Source organism: Ambystoma mexicanum, chromosome 8 (assembly GCF_040938575.1).
Source record: "Ambystoma mexicanum isolate Mex_15411 chromosome 8, UKY_AmexF1_1, whole genome shotgun sequence".
Classification (NCBI taxonomy): Eukaryota; Metazoa; Chordata; class Amphibia; order Caudata; family Ambystomatidae; genus Ambystoma; species Ambystoma mexicanum.
In genome coordinates, this window is record NC_090929.1 from 957,776,651 (window position 1) to 957,796,977 (window position 20,327).

General features: G+C 45.1%; 1 protein-coding gene across 1 annotated transcript in view; it reads right to left on the reverse strand.

Moving 5' to 3' along the window:
• Positions 1–16,097, reverse strand: part of LACTBL1 (lactamase beta like 1) — a 398,761-nt gene extending 382,664 nt beyond the window's left edge. The window contains exon 1 of the mRNA XM_069610864.1: positions 16,007–16,097. The gene's annotated coding sequence lies outside the window, so the exon portion shown is untranslated. The remainder of the gene's footprint in view (positions 1–16,006) is intronic.
• Positions 16,098–20,327: the final 4,230 nt, after the last annotated feature.

A 20,327-nucleotide genomic window follows, 5' to 3' on the forward strand; every position in this document is an offset into this window, starting at 1 on the left:
GACCGTAAAGACAGGATAAATCCTCCCTTTACTAAAGAAACCCACTCTGGATCCCGACAACCTATGTAGCTATCGCCCCATCACCATCTTCCCTTCATAGGTAAGATCATCAAGAAAGTGGTAATCGGTCAGCTGCAGCAACACATCGACACCAGCAATTTCCTCCAAACCTACCAATTCAGATTCAGACCCAGATGCAGCACATAATCTGCAACCATACAGGTGGTCGACAATACCCTCAGCATCCTTGGTTATGGCCATCCCTGTCTCCTGGTTCTACTCGACCTCTGAGCCTCTTTCGACACAGTAGGCCACCAGGCGCTCACTGACACCATACATTGGTACATGGGGATCAGCAAAATTGTCCTACACTGGTTCAAGTCCTACTACACCAACTGCCAGAAGTTTGTTCAGATGGAGTCCTTTCTATCGCCAATGCTACCTGTCACCTGGGGAGTCCCATCGAGTTCCATCCTCTGCCCAGTGATCTTCAATCTATACATGAATCCTCTGGGAGTCCACCTAGCCATGCACAGCATCCACAACCACCGATATGCAGAGGACACAGAGCTATGCCTCAAGATCGATTCCATCAAGGACATCCACAGGCTCAAAACCTGTCTCTCGCTGATCCAGACTTGGATGTCCAGTGCATACTTAAAGCTCAACCCATCCACGACTGAATTCCTACTACTCACCAACAACACTGAACACCCAGACATACAGATCTGGCTATCAACCATGAACCTTGAGGGCTTCACATCCGAGCTCACCTCCTGCACCAAGTCCTTTGGGGTCTACATCGACAAACACCTTTCCTTCAAGACACACATAGCTAAGAAAACTGAGACGCTTGATATCAGCTCTCCCTCCAGCAGAAAGTTAAGCCCTTCCTCACTCCACGCAGCTTTAGATCCACCGTTCAATTACTGGTCATTATCCACCTGGATGGGTGCAATGCCCTCATCAAAGGCCTGCAATTGTCCTCACTTGTGCCCCTGAGAAGTGTACTCCAGAAGTCTGCACACCTCATCAAGCGTCTATGCAGATACGACCACATCACCCGGCCCTTATCGACCTTCACTGCATGCGCAAATCACCTTCAAGTCTTGCTGCATCATTTAAAAGGCAGTCACCCTAAAGTCATCCAGCTATCTCACAGAGAAATTAAGCATATCCAGCAGACAGTGCACCACCAGAAGCCAGGACATGTGCAGACTTGAAATCCACCACTGCAAAAAGCAAAGGACCAGAAAACAAGCCTTCTCTGCCTGTTTCGCAAGACTATGGAAACTCCTCTCCATCAGCATCATACTTGCACCCATGCTGCTACAATTCAGACAATAACTCAAGACCCATCTCTTCAAGGAGTCTCTCCTCCCCAACACTTAGGCCATCATGTCACCCCTGTGCCACCTGACTTGCTAGAAGCCATCTGCCCCTCCTCCCCACAACATTGTAGATCTGTACCCCTCCTCTGTGTCCAACTGTATCCTATCACCCACTTTATATCTGTTTGTTTGTGACCTCTGAAAAGTGCTCTGTTATGCATCTGCACTGTTGTATACCTCTGTAAAGCACTCTGTTGCTTCTTGAAGCTAACGCAGCGCTCAAAAATACAATAATAATAATAAGCAGGTGCTGTGTTTATCCTATATCATTCAAAGCAGCATGCTAAAACATTACATACATTGTTTTTCCTTTTGCTTGAAAGTCAAATTTTGCTGTTTTGGCCTTTTGCTTGAAAGTCAAATTTTGCTGTTTTTGCTTCTGTTTTGAAAGTCACATTTTGCTGCCCATTGCCAACTTCTCTGTAGCCTGCTTGTAAACTGTTGCTTCTCTGTAACTTGCTGGCCCAGTGACCTCACCACTCTCTTTGTTTCCACTCCTACCTACATTAAGCCCCCGCCCCTGTTTCTCCCTCCTGTCCTCGCTGCCACTCCCGTGGCACTTTCTGTTTCTCCTATCTTTTCCAACTGCTTTTCCATTGACTATCCTTTCCTTCTCACTAAGTCTGGCAGGAAAAAGCCCAAAAAGGATATGTTGGCCTCCAAACCTGGTCTTCCCATCGCCAACACCTACTCCAATGCTTCTTCCAGACAGACCCTCACCAACATCCTCTTTGTCGTTCCTTCGCCATGATCTATGGACTCTTCATATGATCTCTCTGCTCTGTCATATCTCTTCATCTTCCATTAATGGTGGCACTTGCTGGGAAGCACTCATGGCTTCTTTCGACTCCTCTAAAGTCATCATTAATGTCTACCTTAATGCCACTGTCATGGTCCAAGCCCCTCAGTCCAATCTCCTTCTCTTTGATAGGCGCTTTCCTCACCTTATCAATTTCCTCTCTTCTCCTGCTGTCCCCTCCTATCCCCCCTTGACTAGCTTCCCTTCGTTCTCCTCCTTTGCCACTGCTAGGGCTCCTTCTCCTCTGCAGGGCATACCTCTGATCTGTACCCCTCCCGGAAGGTCCTTAAGGCTGGCAACCTTCTTCATCTTGCCACTCACAACTTCCGCTCTGCTGTCAAATATTCCTATGACATATGCACCCTCCCTGAAGAACTAGACCTTGACATCCTTGGTCTTACTGAGACATGGTTCACGGACAGCTCTGTCACGAGCTTTGACACTCTCCTCCCTAATGTCTACAAGATCCTTGCCACACCCAGATCCTCCCGGTCCAGTGGGGGTGTAGCCCTGATCTTTCCTGAGTGGAACCCTGCCTCTATCGCTCCCACTCAGACATACTCAGGCATTTGAATGGCTTGTCTGTAGGCTCTCTCTCGCTCCTAGCCATTCTCTTACTGCGGCTACCATCTACTGGCCTCCTGATCAAATCACCTCATTTCTCTCTGAGTGGGCTGACCTCTCCTCCTCCCTCCTAGCCTCTACCACTCACCTCCTCCTCCTCAGTGACCTCAATATCCATCTATACTCTCCCTGTTCCTCCTCTTTACTCTTCTGTGACCTCTGTGACACCCTCTCCCTTTCTATCCTCCCCTCCGGCACAACTCACTCTGCAGGGCACAAACTCAATGTCTTGATCTCCTCAGGCCTCCCCCTGTCCATCCCTCTGACCACTCCTTTCTCCTGGAGTGATCATTCCCTCCTCTCCTCTCATCTAACCCTCTCTTCACCCCAGGTCAAGTGTACCACAATTCTGCCACCTACCTTCTCAGACATCCGGCCCATGAAGCGTGTGTCAGTTGAGGCTTTCATTGCTACCTTCTCTCCCCACCTCCGCCTCCCCCTCTGGCTGACTCACATCCTGACACAGCCCTGCCTCTGCTCTACTCTTCTATTTCTGATTCTCGTGACGCTTTTGTCCCTGTCATGAGGATCGTTTGAAGTCCAAAGCCAAGTGCAATTCTTGGTATGACTCTGACCTAGCTACACTTAAACGTAATTGTACGGTGGCAGAGAGAAAATGGAGGGCTTCTTGTTCATCCTCTGACAAACTGGCCTGTCGCCTACTCCAAAGGCATTACCTACTTTCTGACCTCAACAAGAAGAGAGCCCACATTCAATTTCGTGTCTCTGCGCATCAAGCAACTTGGTTGAACTCCTTAAAATCTGCAAGGAGCTGGCCAACCATGCTGCAGTCTCTACCCCTCCTGTTGCCTTCCAGACTCTTTGCAATGCCCTTGCCTCTCACTTTATCTCAAAATCCCAGGACATCCTGTCCACCCTCTCCTCCCTCCGCTCCCCTCTCTTTCTGTTTATTCTGATCTTCTTCATCCACTCTCCACCCTTTTTCTCGTCCTTTCCTCTTTTCTCCCCTGATGAGGTAGCTAGACAAGTCTGATCTATGAAAGTCTCATCAAAACAGGTTCATCCCTGTTCCTCTAAAACCATCAAGGACCACATTGTTACCCTCACTCCTGCCCTTGCTGATCTCTGCAACCTCTCCTTGGCCTCAGGATTCTTCTCTTCCCATCTGAAGCACTCCCTTGTGCATCCCCTTCTCAAGAAACCCACAGCTGATCCTTCTTGTCCGGCTAACTATCGCCCAATTTCCATTACTCCTTTTCTGGGCAAACTCCTTGAAACTCTGGCTATCTCTCATTTAAACCTTCATTACGATTATGTTGGCTGTCTCCACGACCACCAGTCTGGCTTCAGAGCTGCCAGAAGTACAGAAACCGGTCTCCTGAACATCTGTCAAGATCTGCTCTCCAACCTTGACTCTAACATTCCCTCTGTCCTCATCCTTCTCGATCTCTCTTCTGCCTTCTACACGGTCAACCATACCATCCTGCTCAGCTGTCTCCATGATAACCTGTGTATCACCGATCAGGCTCTGGCCTGGTTGACTTCTTTCCTCTATGATTGACCCTCCCAGTTCCAAATTTTGTCCTTCCTATCTCTCAGGTCTGACCTCTTGCCCTGGCTTTTCAACCAATACCGGGCAACTCTCGTCCACTGCATTGCTATTTTCAGCTCCAATTTCCAGTGCTATGCTGACGACATCCAACTCATTTTCAGGCTTCCCCCGGTCACCACCTCTTCTTCCCTCTTTTCTGATTGCCTAACTGCCATCCAAGATTGGTGTGCCACCAACGATCATTGCCTGAATGCCAGCAAGACAGAGATCCTCCTCATAAGCACACCTTTTCCCTTCTTTCCCCACACTATCTAGCTGGCCTCCCTTGGCCCTCCACCCACCCCCACCTGCGAGGCTAAGAACCTCAGGGTCATCTTTGACTCTACACTTTCCTTCTCTGACAACATTTCTGATGTCTCTAAAAAGTCAGATTTCCTACTGCAACTCCTCAGAGGTACTCTGCCTTTCCTCTCCTTCCTCCAGAAACTCACTGTCTCCCAAGCTATGGTTCTCTCTAGGTTGGACTACTGAAACAGCCTCTTTCTAAATCTACCTTCCTCCATTCTCTGTCCTCTGCAACTAATCCAGAACAGGACTGCAAGAGTTGTCCTTGGCCTCAATCCCTGCGATCATATATCTCCAGCCCTGAAATCTCTCCATTGACTTCCAGTGAATGGAAGGATTAAACTCAAAACCCTCTGCATTGGCCACAAGGCTTTCTGGGGCCTGGGTCCAAATTACCTTCAGATATCCCTCCACAAATACCTCCCCTCTCAAGCTCTTCACTCCTCTACCTCTAACTCCCCCAGGGTCAGTCGTTTTTCAAAGAAAATAGCTGATGGTAGATCTCTGTCTTTGGCTGGGGCCTGCCTCTGGAACAGCCTCCCTGCCACTATGAAACTTGAGGAGACCCATCTCTGGTTTCGGAAGCACCTCAAGACTTTCCTCTTTGCTTCTGCCTTCACCGCCCACCTCTCCCTTGCTGATCTGTTCTCTCTCAGCACCGTGCACCTGGCCCACAATCTGTCTTCCGGGCCCAGGTGCCTGCTCAACTTGCCACCCACCTGCACTGCCTCCGGGCTGCCTTAACCCAGCACTTGCCACTTGCTTGCTGCACTACCACAATTTGTTGCCTTTATTATTTATTGTATTTAATTATTTGTATTATTTAGCTGTTTCTCCTCTGCTCTGCACTATCCACTCTCCCCTTCCATTCACTTTTCCCCTTCCCCTCTCCCGTGCACTTGCGCATTCTCAATGTCACTGGACATAGTAAGATTGTTGTTTTTGTTCCCCTGTTCCCCTCACTTGCTTGTCGCACTGTGAAACACTTCTGTACAAGCATGATATAAATAAATCATCAATAAGACACAGAATGATGAGTGCATGCTCATCTTGCCAGGTGAAAGCAAGAACACCGTGTATATCTTGCTACAAGCAGAGGAGGTGCAGCACATCACTGCTTGCTCTCTGCCTGTCTCATAGGTGCTCCTTATAAATTGCTATGTTGAGCCTGCTCCTTTCCCCAGTGTTTCTCCAGCCATTGCCTGGTGTTATAAACAGCAATACCAAGCAGGCAGTTGGATTCAATGGAGTAGAGCAGGTGCATTAATGTATTCTGAATGATCAGCTTTTACCTCCAATCTGGCTCCTTCCCCACCAGACCTGCATTTTTACGATCGCATCCCCAGATGTATCTAGAGAGGTCAATGCAGGACCAGTCAATGAGACACATGTCACATCCATCCCAGTTCCTCAGCAGGCGAAAAAAAGCATGGACTCTGCTGAGTAATGCAAGATTGGCTTCCAGGTCACCCGCTGAGTTCACCAAGACGCCACAACAAATCCTGCCCCAGACGTTGCAGCTATGGGCTCCAAGATGATTAATCTCTTTCAAACGAGGATGCGTTGTCTCTGCTGCAGAGGAGAGTAATGTATAGCAGCACATTTCTAACTGGGCATGATGAAATCTGTCTCTACTATGCTAAGTTATAATGGGCCTCATTATGAGTTTGGCGGTATTCATGTGGTAAATACTGACAAACTCAATTACCATTACTGCAACTTGGTCCTGTGGAGTTACCACAGGATTGCAAGTGGTGGTAAGTACCCATTTTTAGAGTCCATAGTACTTCATGGGGATTTTCGGTGGATTTACCATCAGAGGAATTACTGTGCACTAAGTAAATCCACTGATTTCTTTAGGTAAAGTGGAGGATTCATCTCTAGCAACAAGCTGGAGGTGAATCTGCTGCATTTTCTTTGAAAAGTAATTCCGACGGCAGTATGTCTGCCAAAAAGTATAATTTTGCATGCAGGAAAAGTGTTGGAAACGGACTTGCCAGGACTTTTTTCCCACACCACCAAGCTTGTGATGAAGAGATGTTATGTCACCTGATCACAAAGCATCAATTGAAAATCATGCAATCTGAACATTGTATGCTTAGTTGATAGATTGGAATCTTAAGGTGTTAATCAGACATCATCTAATATTTAGTCATAATGGAAGCTAACAATGAAATGTTAACTAGACGTAAGGAATATGACAATTCTCTATGTAGTGGTATGTGTCCCCCTTATGCATACTGGTATCTGATGCCAATTAGGTCAAAAGAAATGTGGTCAACTGTTTTTTGTTGTATTGTTTATTTATTTAAGGTCATATTTGCTGCTGGCTACATCATTGCTAATGTGGTGTAAAATATAGCCCCTCAATGTCACAAATAAAAAGACCAGACCAGGGCAGTATTAGTGAAGCTGACTGATGCTACCCATTGGAAAAAGTAGGTCAGTCCCAAAACACTTCTATATCTGACGTAAGGCCGAATGACATGGAAAGAAAGAGGCCTAGTTACACTCTATTAAAATGGACAAGGCGGCAAGTGGAGAAAGGCCTAATTGGAGCATTGCGATACTCATGTTATTTCAACTGTTATATTAAAGAAAGAGATTACACGTGGAACACATGGGAAGAAAATAAATAGTGTTAAAATTAGAAGCTACAAGGGAGAAACAATCCATATGCAATCCAGAAATAACGTGAAGGACATATTACATTCATCAGCAGGGAAGAGACCTGTTTTCATCATATAAAATGACAGCATGGACGAAGAAAGGCCTATATCGTTTGGTGTAGATTTGAATACTGATCCCTGATGTAACTATGGCTTGTCTGTGGGGAGAGAGTGAACTTATTTCTGGGCCAATGGGAAATGTTATTCCTTTAGGAACATGCAGGTCACTAATGCAGCTGCGGGGTATCTGGAATTGTAACCTCGAATCTCTGGTGGCTGGGTTCACCATAGGCACTGGTCTGTAAGTTCAGTAAAATAAAAAGAAATACAAAGCTGCATATCAGATTTGTGGTCAAGTGTTGATAACACAGACGACAGACACAACCTCTAAGGTCAGGTTCTCCATAAAAAGTGCATTTAACTCTGAACAAAGACCCTTTGAAATCTGAACTCCAGAACATTTGGAGCTGGGACTACCATGTAGAATGTCTGAATTTCAATAAGTTGCTGATAACATGTCCTGCAGAAGTAACCTTGAGGTTAAGCTTCACATAACCTGTACATGAAGCACTGAGCAAGGCTTTGAAGCCCAGCAGAAGGACATGTCAAGATAAACACAGATAAACCAGATGACTGGTTACATGTCTTGAGGGAAATTAAACCTACTGAAGCCGTGTTATATCCTGCCATTGATTAAACATCAAAACAGTCTTCCTTGATAAAAGGAGCAGTGTGTGTCCTAGAGAGCCCACCCGTGTTCAAATTAAAAAGGAGAAACGGCCCTTTGGGACCCTGTAAAGATGAAATTTTGGTGATGTACATAATTTAAGTTATGTGGAAAAGTATGATTGTTCCCATTTAAATACACCTGAGCAATGGGAGAGTTGGCATAGGGGTAGATCATGAAAGTCAGGTTTAAATGGGGAACTGTCCCAATTTTAGCTATTGTGGTGCAGCAGAAAACTGCGCAAAACAGTAGCTCCACTCAGGAAGGGCGTGCTGAAGTCAAATTAGTATGGTCTGATTCGCAGTAAAATATATAACTCATATATATGTATTTGTGATGTCATCTTTGATGTCCTGGGTGTTAGTCTTAGCAGTGCACAGTGATGGTATGAGTTATAGTTGCTTAGTTTACCATAACTGGTCAATTTCTGAGGTTTTTCGGTTTTACTTGTAACCATAAAGTCTCTTTAGCAAAGTTTTTTTCATTGAATTTCATAGGTTTTTATTAGTGCAACTTAACCATAACGTCCCTTTAATAACGTTTTTTTATTGAGATATATATATATATATATATATACATATATATATATATATATTCAGTGAAAAAACTTAGTTAAAGGGACGTTATGGTTCAAAGTAAAACCGAAAAACCCCTGAAATTCGTCAGTTATGGTAAAATAAGCAACCATAACTCGCGCCACCGTGCACTGCTAACACTAACACCCAGGACATCAAAGATGACATCACAAATGTAATTGATGATATATATTATATATTATATCACTATGCGAAAGATCGTTCGCACACGCAGAGTCGTATTTTGGGACTGCACTACTCGTAGACAATGGAAATTGCAATTGTACTGTAAGTAACCCTTTAGATTATTTTATACCAAATATAATTACAATAGCGTAGCATTAAAGACCGCTCAAGTTGAACTTGTTCGTTCAAAGTGGCATAATGTTTTCTACCGCGCACTATCACCGCCAAATTGATCCCCTGTCGTTTAGAGGGCTCTGAAAAAGGCAGACGACACAGGGTGGATTAATAGAAATAATTTAACCGGTCTATAGGCGGTCAAGCGCTCTACTCGCTGTGCCACTTCACTGTAGCCTGTCAAGTGGCACAGCAAGTACAACACTCTCTTTGACATCTGTGCACAGCTTGCGAACGCAAGTTCGAATCCCGGCAAGGCCAAACTCAGCCTTTCGTCCTTCCGTGGTGGATAAATGAGCACCACACACCGTAGGTAATAATAAGCACCGCTTAGATACCTCACGGTTCTTAGAGGTATATGAATGGGAAAATATTATTATTTTATTATTAACATACTCCGTTGCACTATCTTCGATAGCAAATAGTTTCACGCCCTAATAAATAAAATGATGATTTTTAATGAAGGTCGGCTGGTGAGACTAATTTATGTTTTTTAAAACAGGTATGTCGCCCCATTTTGTCTATGTCACCATTTACAGACTCCAGCGGATGGGGTCTTCAACTGTCAGGTGCAGGTCCAAATATGCAACTTCATGACCCTCACCATTTTATGGGACAATCGCCAAGGACCAATATGCCCTTACGCAGTACTAGCGGCTACAAACAACATACCAACCAATACGGTGGTCTAATGGCTCGTTGTTGGAGCAACCTTCCGATTATCAGAGCGACCATTTACTGCTTTTATCATAAACCAACAGCCTATCTACCGCAAAGGAACAACGCGTGGCTCAAAATAAACTTTTGCTGATCGACAGCAGAGACAATAGCAAATCGCTGAATATTCACTAAACATATCATGTGAAATAAATGTACTTTACCAAATGTACAATCCTGCTGTTAACTTTTAAACCACAGTTTCATATTCCGAATTGTGGCGCACTGTGTTGTGACATAATATGTGTTGTCTTCCGGGTTCTGTGTAAAGTCACTTAGGACTGGAGAGGACTGGGCGCGTTTGATGACGCACCCTGTAACGTCATGGAGAGAGGCGGGGAATATGAATGCTTTGATAATATCAGGTTTAGGGGCGGGAGATATGATTTAGTGTCGCAAAAGCAAGTCAGCCAGGTCAATAGCGCCAGTCATAGGATTATCACATAATGTCGGCGCACACCAGCCAGATTTATCGTTTCTTTAGTGGACAAAAAGTCGGTTGACGCCCATAGGAAATTGTACTATCAGCGGACAAAAGGAGTGGTCTTAAAAAACGTTCACCCTGACAACGAACAATACAAACAACGTTCTCAGAACACCCCCATTCTGTGTAATTGCAACCATTTCGGGACACCGCGAGTGTTCTTAGAACACATTCAACTAGACAGATTACAATACGGACAGCATCCTGAGGACACCCCTAGTTTGTGTATTTACGAACAATTAAGTACACCGTGAGTGTGGATAGCTCATTTTTACCTTCCTTGCGAACAAAAATGACACATACTCCGTCCTCTAAACACCCCACCATTTAGTTTATTTACAAATTTTGAGAACAGCTGTGTTCTCCGCGGACAAATCGAACACAACAAAAACGTCTAGCACATAAAAAAACAAAACATTGAACCTATCTCATACTCCCCCACCCTCCCCAAACACTCTTACACACCAACACATGGCACTAAATAAAATTTTGTATCCACGTTTCACCACGCTGTACGCGGTCGACGGCGAATACAAGATGGCGGGCGCCACAGAAAATCTGACGCGCTCCACGTCCCTCGCCGTCCAATCAGCGAACACGTCGCATGTCCACGGACATGACGCAATGCCATGGGCCAATCGGGGTGCTGTCCGCGGAGCGAACAGGGAAGTCCGTCCGCGAAGCGAACACCGATATCACTAATTTTTTTGCCTTACGTTTTGGTCATTTTATAAAAAACTACTGGACGGATTTACACCAAATTTGCAAAAGCACGCTTTTGGGACCAAGCCCCCACTCCTGCCGCAAATTTGGTGTAAATCCGTCCAGCGGTTTGGCCTGTGGCCGTGCGCAAAGTTTTTTCCCATTATGTCTACAGGAAAAAACACAAGTTTTGGGACCCCCCTATAACTTTTCCCCCCCTGGACGAATCCTCACCAAACTTTGCAAACAAATTCAGAGTGGGCCATATACTTTTTTTGCAAAGTTTGGTGAGGATTCATCCAGAGGGAGTTAAGTTATAAGCCACCCAAAAAATGCTCTTCCTATTGAAACACCAACTTAACCATAACTACATGGACGCTCCCGCGTCCATGTAATATATATATAATAAAAGATGCACTAATTCTTGTCAATTTGAAATGATATATCTATTCTCCTCCCTCAGCCTACATTGTACACATCTCTCAATGTCTGGTCCTATCAGCAGGCAGGGGGTGTGGCGGGGGCAGGTGAATGGAGCAAACTAGCCAATCCTGATCATGGGAATTATGACCATATTGCAGTGTCATCCATGCTATAAAAGTTTGCATCAGAACTGTGCTTTTTGTGAATTATTCTGGGAGAGAGCTGATGCTGGACTCTTGCGAGGAACAACTAACAGAGAGGCCTCAATCCTTGCATTGGAGACAGTGACTGGGAAATAGAGAAACTAGCTGGGACCCAAACCAGAGGAGCAGAAGGAGTCTGGGTGCAGTAGGAAATCCTTGACTGAAAGCCATTGACCAGACCTGTGCTGTCCTCGGAAGAGCCCTGCTGTTTTCCCTGACCAAAGCATCCCATGTAAGTAGATATCCCAAAGTCATCAATTGTGTGGGCTCAGCCTGCCTTTATCCCTTTCCATTAGTGGGTCAAGGGGTGTGGGGGGTAGAGCTAGATGGGGCGTTCACAAAATGTATTAAATCCATTCAAACTTATTTCCCCATAGAAAACCACCCCTCTGTTTAAATTGCATTGTGTTGGCATTGTGTTGGCAGCAGCCACCATTAATCCTTTTCATTAAAGTGTGGGGAGTGTGGGGAGTGGGGAAGCTGTGTAGGGCACATTTGTCTAAAATAAATCAATTAATTTCCATTTAGAAGACCATGGGACGAGTGTTGTTAGAATTTGAAACTAACAAATGTTCATGCCCAGTGTGTTATATTCGGTATAGCCAATAAACACTTGGATGACTGTTTCTGAAATATTTCATTTCTATACAGGGGGGGTCCATAATATCAAAAAGAAGTAATTCATAAAACACCACCCTTTCCTCTCTGTTATACAAAAAATACATTCTTACGGTTTAACTGGTGCAGGCTCAAATGATGCCTCAGTATGTCTCAAGATTCACGAGGGTCTGCTGTCTTGGATACAAAATGGCAAATGCAAAATATATTACCCATGTTTGAACAGTGCAACGTCCACTGTTATCTCAGTGCGTCTTAAGCTGTGTAATGGGTGCTAACCATATGAGCTCAGTCACCCAAGATTTCCATTGCCAGTGTCCTGTGCCCATCGCTCTTTAGGGGTCGTGAATATTAGTGTCCAACACCTGTTGGAGAAAGAGGGCACTAGGGTTTGTTTTCTGACTTTGTTGATGTGATTGAATTGCTGGACCTGGAGTCAAAGTTGGCCACAGTGTGTCATTCAACCTTTATCTATGTTCAGACCACTATCGTTTAGGTTAAGCATTTGAGTCTTTGGCTAGAATAAAATTGGGCAGACTATGATTAGGAAATAGGGGCGTGAAGAGCAACATAAGATGTAAGAGCATATATTTACATGCAATCAAAAAATAATTGTTTGTAACCTTAATAGCCGACTTTATGTGACTAAGGAACAGATTACATGTATCGGTAGAGAGAAACACAGAACTGCATTCATGAAGCCTTGTGAATCTGATAGTATATAATCCAGACACGTTTCCCATGATGAGGTCTATGGAACCCTAAAACCTTTCTCACAAGTTTGGAGGACGTTTGTGGGGGGTTAACAACTATGCAAAATGACATTCATGAACCACAAGACTGAAGAAACATTAGAATTGTCCTTTGAGCAACTGGAAAGTTGATTTTATGTGTGATAAAGAAAGTACGTTTGGGGCACATTAAAGGCCTGATTCACAGAACGTTTTCCTATGGGATTGTGCAATTATAAAACGCTTCAATGTGTTAACAGACCTGTTTCAGACAACCCTATACAATCCATATATCACAAGTGTGAATGCAGGCAAAAAGGCCACGGCTATGCTTATTTCATTGATCACTGACTTCTGCTGCAACTCCTAGTGCCTGGAGCATGGCCAAAGAGCATGCCTCAAAGTAACAGGTGTGCACTGCATCAGGCAATCCAGTGGGGCACATGGGATGTCTTGGCGGTAACTGGGCATCACCAAAGGTCATGTCATTAACATAGTGTGTACTGTGGTCATGCTCAGTGACTACATTAGGACTCTGAAAGGAGACAGGGTTTAGGCATAGGACATGCCCTTGGAACAATGCAGAATGTGTTTGGCCCCAGCAAAGAGTCCACTGGACATGGATGAAGGCCAGGACTACTGTTAAGATCTGGAGGGTGTGCCCAGGGAAGTCATTTGATAATATTCCCGGAAAAGCAGCCATTGGACCCTGCCCAGTGTATACATCATGTATCAAGTAGGTGCCTGGAAGCTGGATAAATTGCCATGCCCTGGCCAAAGTTCAGAATAGACATGATTGCATACCATGCATATAATCCTCATTGGAGCTCTGGCAAGAGAAAAGGGCATTGTCAAATTCTAGGTACTGGGAACAGTGCCTACTCGTTCCTGGTCCCAGGACATGCCCAGTGGACGCAGTGGGTAGCAAGGGGCGGACTAACCAGACTGGTTCTGTGGGTCAGGCCTAGGACATGGACATGGGTCATGCCCATTGGGCACATCAGGCCCGGGGTGGTGTTGGGGACATGACTAAAGGCCAGACACTGGGCAACATTCACACTGAGGATGCTGAGTGAGCACATGGTACGTCTAGGGGTTGCCTGGCATGTGGCTACACTGGGGCACTGGGAAGAGTCAGTACATGGTTAAGGGCGTGCCTGAGCCATGCTGACTATTGGGCATACCCCACACCATGCCCCCATCGGCACATCACTGGAAATGCTATGCTTACATGTCAATAGTGCAAACGAACAAATGTATGCCACCCGCCTGTGAGCAATGGGGAGGTGTGAGGATCTGAAGAGACCCACCTCTGCTTTGGACAGCAGGCAACACTGCAGACCACATTCAGCAGATTGTGCTGATGGGGGGAGCACATCCAAGAGTGCATCCCGTTCTGGGGAAGTGATGAATTTCGGATACACTGCACATACCTCTACACATTCGCATTTAATATATTGACGTACCATAAAATGCAATCATTTTCTTACAGAAGGATAGGATGGTGTATCATGGGTAAAGTTTGAATCCATGCGTGGCCATTTTAGGCATTCTTTAGAGGCGGATAAATTGAGATCCATCAAATTTGGAAGAAATTACAGTGCTTAGAAGCAGGCAAACATTCGAAGAAATATATTAATGTCATTACTACTTTTTTGCCCGCACATAAGGAACCTTTTTTATGAATCGGCTCATTGCATTATTACTGAAACATCTTTTCACAAGCACAGGCAACATATAATGAATACATGTAATTTTTCTCAACTAAAAAAATACTTTCACTGAGATATCTTAGTTATCGAACCACTTCAAGAGGAAAAACAGCACATTTAGGTCCCAAGTACATTTGCAGATATCATACGGGATAGGGCTTCACGACAAGGAGTAGGCGAATTGGCATAGATCAGAGTGGAGATGAGGGTAGGGTTTGTTGACACCAGACAGACTCTGCCAACACACACTTCTTTCCTCAGAACAGCCCCGTGGTTTGCTGGCATGACCTGCTAGCCGACTAGGAGAAGCAGGCTAACCACTTAAAAGCTACCAGGGACTAAGGAACCGCAGCTAAACTTTTCTCTGAGTCTTTCCAACAACTGCCAACCGAGCTAAAGCGACAGCGATTAAATCACCCATTCAGGTCCAGGTGGCAGTTCGTTTTCCCAGAGCATGTCAGTCTTGTGTGCCACAAAGCCGTGTGAATAGGTCACTTATGCCTCAGTTAGAAGTATCCACCCGGCCCTAGTTCATCAGAAGGTGGGCCTCTTTGGTAGAGTTCTTATATGATTCCCTGTCACAGAGACATGATTCCAGCCCTGAGCCCTGACTTTCATTTAAGAAAGTAAAGACATACAGGAGTGGTTGTCCTGCAAGGGTCGAACTAGGGATTTCCATTCAGCAGCTAAAAGCAGCTGTGAGGTATCAGGCATCGCCCAGGGGACAGGAGCTACCTCTGGGGATTGGGGAGATAATACACAGAGTAGTACAAAACCATAAAATGAAAATCTTACTTTGGTTGTCTTATATGTTCTCTGTCCAAGTGCTCCTTTAGGCCCATTTCAGAAAACATAAAGTTAATGTCACAAAGGTAGTTCTGAATGGCATAGGTTGTCTGGGGAGACAAAAGTAGCTCCAGGTAGCTAAGTTTTTGTTCAACATTAACCAGGCTCATCTAGTTTATGAAGTGGGCCTACATACTTCCCAGCCCCCTGCAAAGTGGATGCCTGGTCTTAATGTACTTCAACTGAATCAGGTCAATGTTTGTATTGACATGCCTCAACGTTCCTTTTGTTGAGCAGGTGTAATGGTATGACAGCCCCACTCCCTCCATTTTCAAAATCACTCAGCTCTGTGCGTGATAACTGATTGGATTTGCACCACCAGGTGACCCAATCACACTCATTGCAGACACACCGCTGCCCAGTCCCACTGGTTTCAGAAAGCCAGCACACAAGTACAAGATGACATGCATTATGAAAGGGGCAATCACAAAGTGAAGCACATAGACACAAATCACATGCAGTGACGCTACCCAAACATGGAGGGGGGGAGTGTAGGTCAATGAGAGCACCCATCAGCCAAAAGGCCTCTGGGACAGCTGAAAGACTACAAGCAGGTATTGTTCTTACCTGTCTTGCTGCTGTCTGATTCTGCTGTCTGTGTCTCCTGTGTTTCTGCTGATTACAAATGTTGTTATTTGCCGCAGTGGCATTGCTGTAATCCCCCCTGCTATCCTCCACGAATAGGGATTATTCCGGCTAACCCCTCACCGCCCCCTTCCGCCCACCTCCACAGATGGAAGAGCCTGTTCCAGCAACATCTGTGCAGGAAGTCGAAAAAAAACAGAAAGCTCCTGCCGCACAGAGCATTCTCCAGGAATTAGGCCTATACACGAGACATATGGACCACGCTGATTAGTCCTCGCCGAGTCAATCAGTGCTATATTTCTTTGTGACAAAAACAAGCATGGGCTACAAAAACAATGAACAGAAGTGAGGCATCAGTCACCCATTTTCTGTCATTTAATTTTCTCCATCGTTTCTGTAAATCACAAAGAAATGGAGCCATGACTGGGCATGCACGAGGGACAATTTATCCGAATATTTTTTTCTTTGCCTCATGTTTGTGAGAAATCCCTCGTTGCCAGCCTTGTTCGGTGATAGCACAGCGAGGAGAGCGCCCGCTTTAACATTTGTCGCAGGTTCGAATCCCGGCAGGGCCAAACTCAGCCTTTCATCCGTGGGTAATAATAAGCAGTTCTCAGAGACCGGAGGGCTCGTAGCGCTGAATTATTATTATTTATTATCAAATACACTAACAGGAAGAGCTATATTTCGACCTGTGCACAAACGCATGTGCATGCAAGCAGTTACAGTGCCATTTCAAAGCTTTGTCGAAATATTAGATCTAAAACATGAGTAGCATATTATTGTCACAACTGACATTCTTCTTTTCCAAACATCTCTTTTACAGAACAGGTTGTCAACATTCGAATTACAAAGTGCAGCGACAACTAAAGCTAGGTAGTCCAATCGTTCCACCTGCAAGTCAATCTAGACTTTGCAGAACTGGGAACGACCTCCCACAATTTGCCCAAATTTGGATGTGAGAATCCTTGCCTATCCAGGCTCCACCAGTCACCTCACGAACTACTCTCCTGCCGGCCTACCTCAGGAAATTGTAGGCACACCCCACCACATTACACCTGCTAGTTACCACATACATGCACTAAGCCGGTGCATTTGCTGCACAGTCGAGGTGATGGATAGGCCAAAGTATGTCTCTGGATTTATGGATCCAGACACAAGATTGTGCCTGTCACGCATCTGGGATTCTGAAACAAATGCACCTTTTCGGCCAAGCAAATAGGGCTACAACTCCCTTTCAATGGTGGATGTGCACTATTAAAACAACTATCACATTGACCAGGAACTGATGACGGGGCAACATCCTAGAAAGATAGACGGATTCATTTGGCAATTCACTCTTTTAATGAATGTGCGTATAGTGCAGGGAAACCGAATTTCGATTTTTTTCTTCATATTTTGCATTTATTTTCCTTCATGTGTTTGCTCTCTAGCTCATCTGAATTCTGAATTCTTAATTGTGATCATAACACAAACACTGCTGTGTGGGTGAGGTATTGATCCCAGGGATTTCTCTGCCACCGAACAATTGTGGACTTCTACCCAATGGGACTTTTTGGGGAATTGGATGCACTGATGTCTAGCTATTTCAGCCTGGGGACATCCTGAGGTGGTTATGTGTAGCAACGTCACCATTAAAGAATGCTATGACGCATGCACAGTATTGTTAATGGTGTTGTGACCTGCATCCGCCATTAATGTGACAGTCATATTCAGTTTGACAACTTTGCGAAGAGGCTCGTGGCAGAAGGCCAGGCCGGGTACACAAGAAGAAAAATGTGACTTTTCAGAATTAGCAAACATCCTCCCATTGCTTTTCCCATTGATCCACCACCACCATAGCAGCTCAGACGCTCCCCAGAATGAACCAGGGGCTGTGCCACTAATGTAGATTGATTGCAGGCTCCCACACATAACCAGGCCCCTTACCTCCATCCTTACCACCTGACCCCCATACCTCCATCCACCTCAGGGTCAAGCCGGTCAGGCACCCTGCAGAATGATGGAGAATTTGACAGGCACATCACCGCAATAATACAGTCACGTGGTAGAGAATGGGAATTCAAAAGAGGACCCTGAATGCAAGCACATCAGACAAGCATTGGCAATGCCAACAGTTTTGGCTTTTGTGCAGGAGTTGGGACAGGCATTTGCCAGGCACTTCCATAATGGTACAAACTATCCTATCCATTAATGGTAGAAGATGTCAAATAGCCAAAACGGAAAAGGGATAGCCACAAGAAGGACTCAAAGTAGGCAATTTCAAAGGCATGGAAATTGGGAATGTTGTACCTTGAATGGAAGAGCTGCGGAAGCCAAGCGCTGTGCTGTGGAGGGGAGTGTGATCAAGATCTTGCAGACCCAGGAAACACAGAGCCAGGTGCCAGGGCTGATGCTCTGTAGTGAAGAGAAGAACATTTGGAACTTGCAGACCCAGGAAACGAAGAGCAAGAAGCCGCTCTCTATGCTGTGCTCTTAATGGAAATGTTTTTGGAACTTGCAGACCCAGGAAAACCAGAACAATATGCTAGTGACAGACTGTGCTGTGCAAGGGAGAGTAATACTAAACCCTAAGACATAACCACCTTGTCTCTAATAACAGATGTTTATTGTTACCCAACTTGATGGTACTCATTTTATCGACCTCAGAAGTATGAAGGGCTGAGTGGACCTTCGGGATTAGAACCACTGACCATGAGGTCAAACACAGGCCTCTTTAGTGGATGCATTAGTCCACTGAGCCACAGACCTGGAAACACACAACAAGATGTTGGTGTTCATGAAACCCTGACCCTGAGGTCCTCCAGAGCTTCATTGTAGGCCAGGAGCATAGGCTGTGGTTGTTGCTAAACCACCAGGATTGCCTGGAAAGAGCTGCTTCATTGAGCAATACACGTAACTGCATCTTGGCTGTTGTTAATGCTTCCTTGCATCCCAGCCAAAGCCTGTAAACTGAAACCTCTTCAATGACTTTTGGAGCACCTTATTTTCAATGCACTAGAACATCTATCTCAAAGAAAGTAGCCCCATAAGCCACTGTAAAATCACTCACTCTTTCTTCTCTCACTGCTCTTCATTCATCTGACAATTCTCTTCTACTCTCTGCCAAGGCATGCTACGTTTCCAAGCTCATCTGTTCTCCTTCCCCACACCCTCGATGCCTCTATCAAATCTTAAAATATATGATATTCCCCATTCTTCTGACCACTCTCTCTCTTCTCCTCTCTCATCAACTGACTTCAATGACTACTTCACCACTAAAGTCTCTTCACTCTTGGCTTTTTCTACATTACCATCTGTCCATTCTGATCAACTCTCCTCTCTCCTCCCTCCTCTCCTCCTTTGCCTCTCTTACTGACACCTACTCTGCCTCTCTTCTTTATTGCGCTCACTCAACTGCTTCACCACTCGACCCTCTTCCCTCGTCTTTGACACGAATTGTGTACCCTTCCTTCTTACTTTATCTAACCTGCCTGTTTAATCTCTTCCTCTTTACCTCTATCTTCCCGACTTCCTTCAATCATGCAACTATCATCCCCATTCTTAAGAAACTCTTTCAACCCTTCTCTTCTGTCCAACTTTCGACCCATTTCCCTTATCTCTTTTCTATCTAAACTCCTTGAAAGAGATGTCTATAATCAAGTCTCTTCCTTTCTTACTCAGCATGCCATTCTTCCACTCTATCAATCTAGCTTTCGCTCTTCTCACTCCACGGAAACAGCTCTATTACATGTATCATATTCCCTCCTTACTGCATGTCACAGCAAACAGATTTCCATACGTGTACTCTTCAATTTCCCAGCCGCTTTCCATATGGTGGACCACCCTGCTTTCCTATACTCTTTGGCCACTGTGCTTTAGTGGGTCCATTCTCATTTCTCGTAATGCTCCTGTCCTGCCTCTTGTGGTAGACACTCTTCTACTTCTCACCCTTTACTTTACAATGTCCCTCAAGGTTCTTTTATTTGCCCCTTACCTTTCTCTCTCTCTATATCCTCCCTCCCTCTTCTTCAATTGACTCCTTTAACCACTCAAACCACTTTTAGGGTGATGATTCTCAAATCTTCTATTTCTTTTCCTCATTTCCTGACTCACTCCACACTTCTGTCTCTTCCTGCCTTATCGCTATACAATCCTTGACGAACTGTCACTTTCTTCACCTTGATCTATTAAAAACAGAGATCCTATTTGTTCCTTCCATAACCCCCCCTTTCTCCTCTAAGTGGCTTCCTATTTCCCCCTCCTCCTTTTCTCTCCATCTGCCTATAACATTGATGTAATCTTTGACTACTCTCTCTCAATC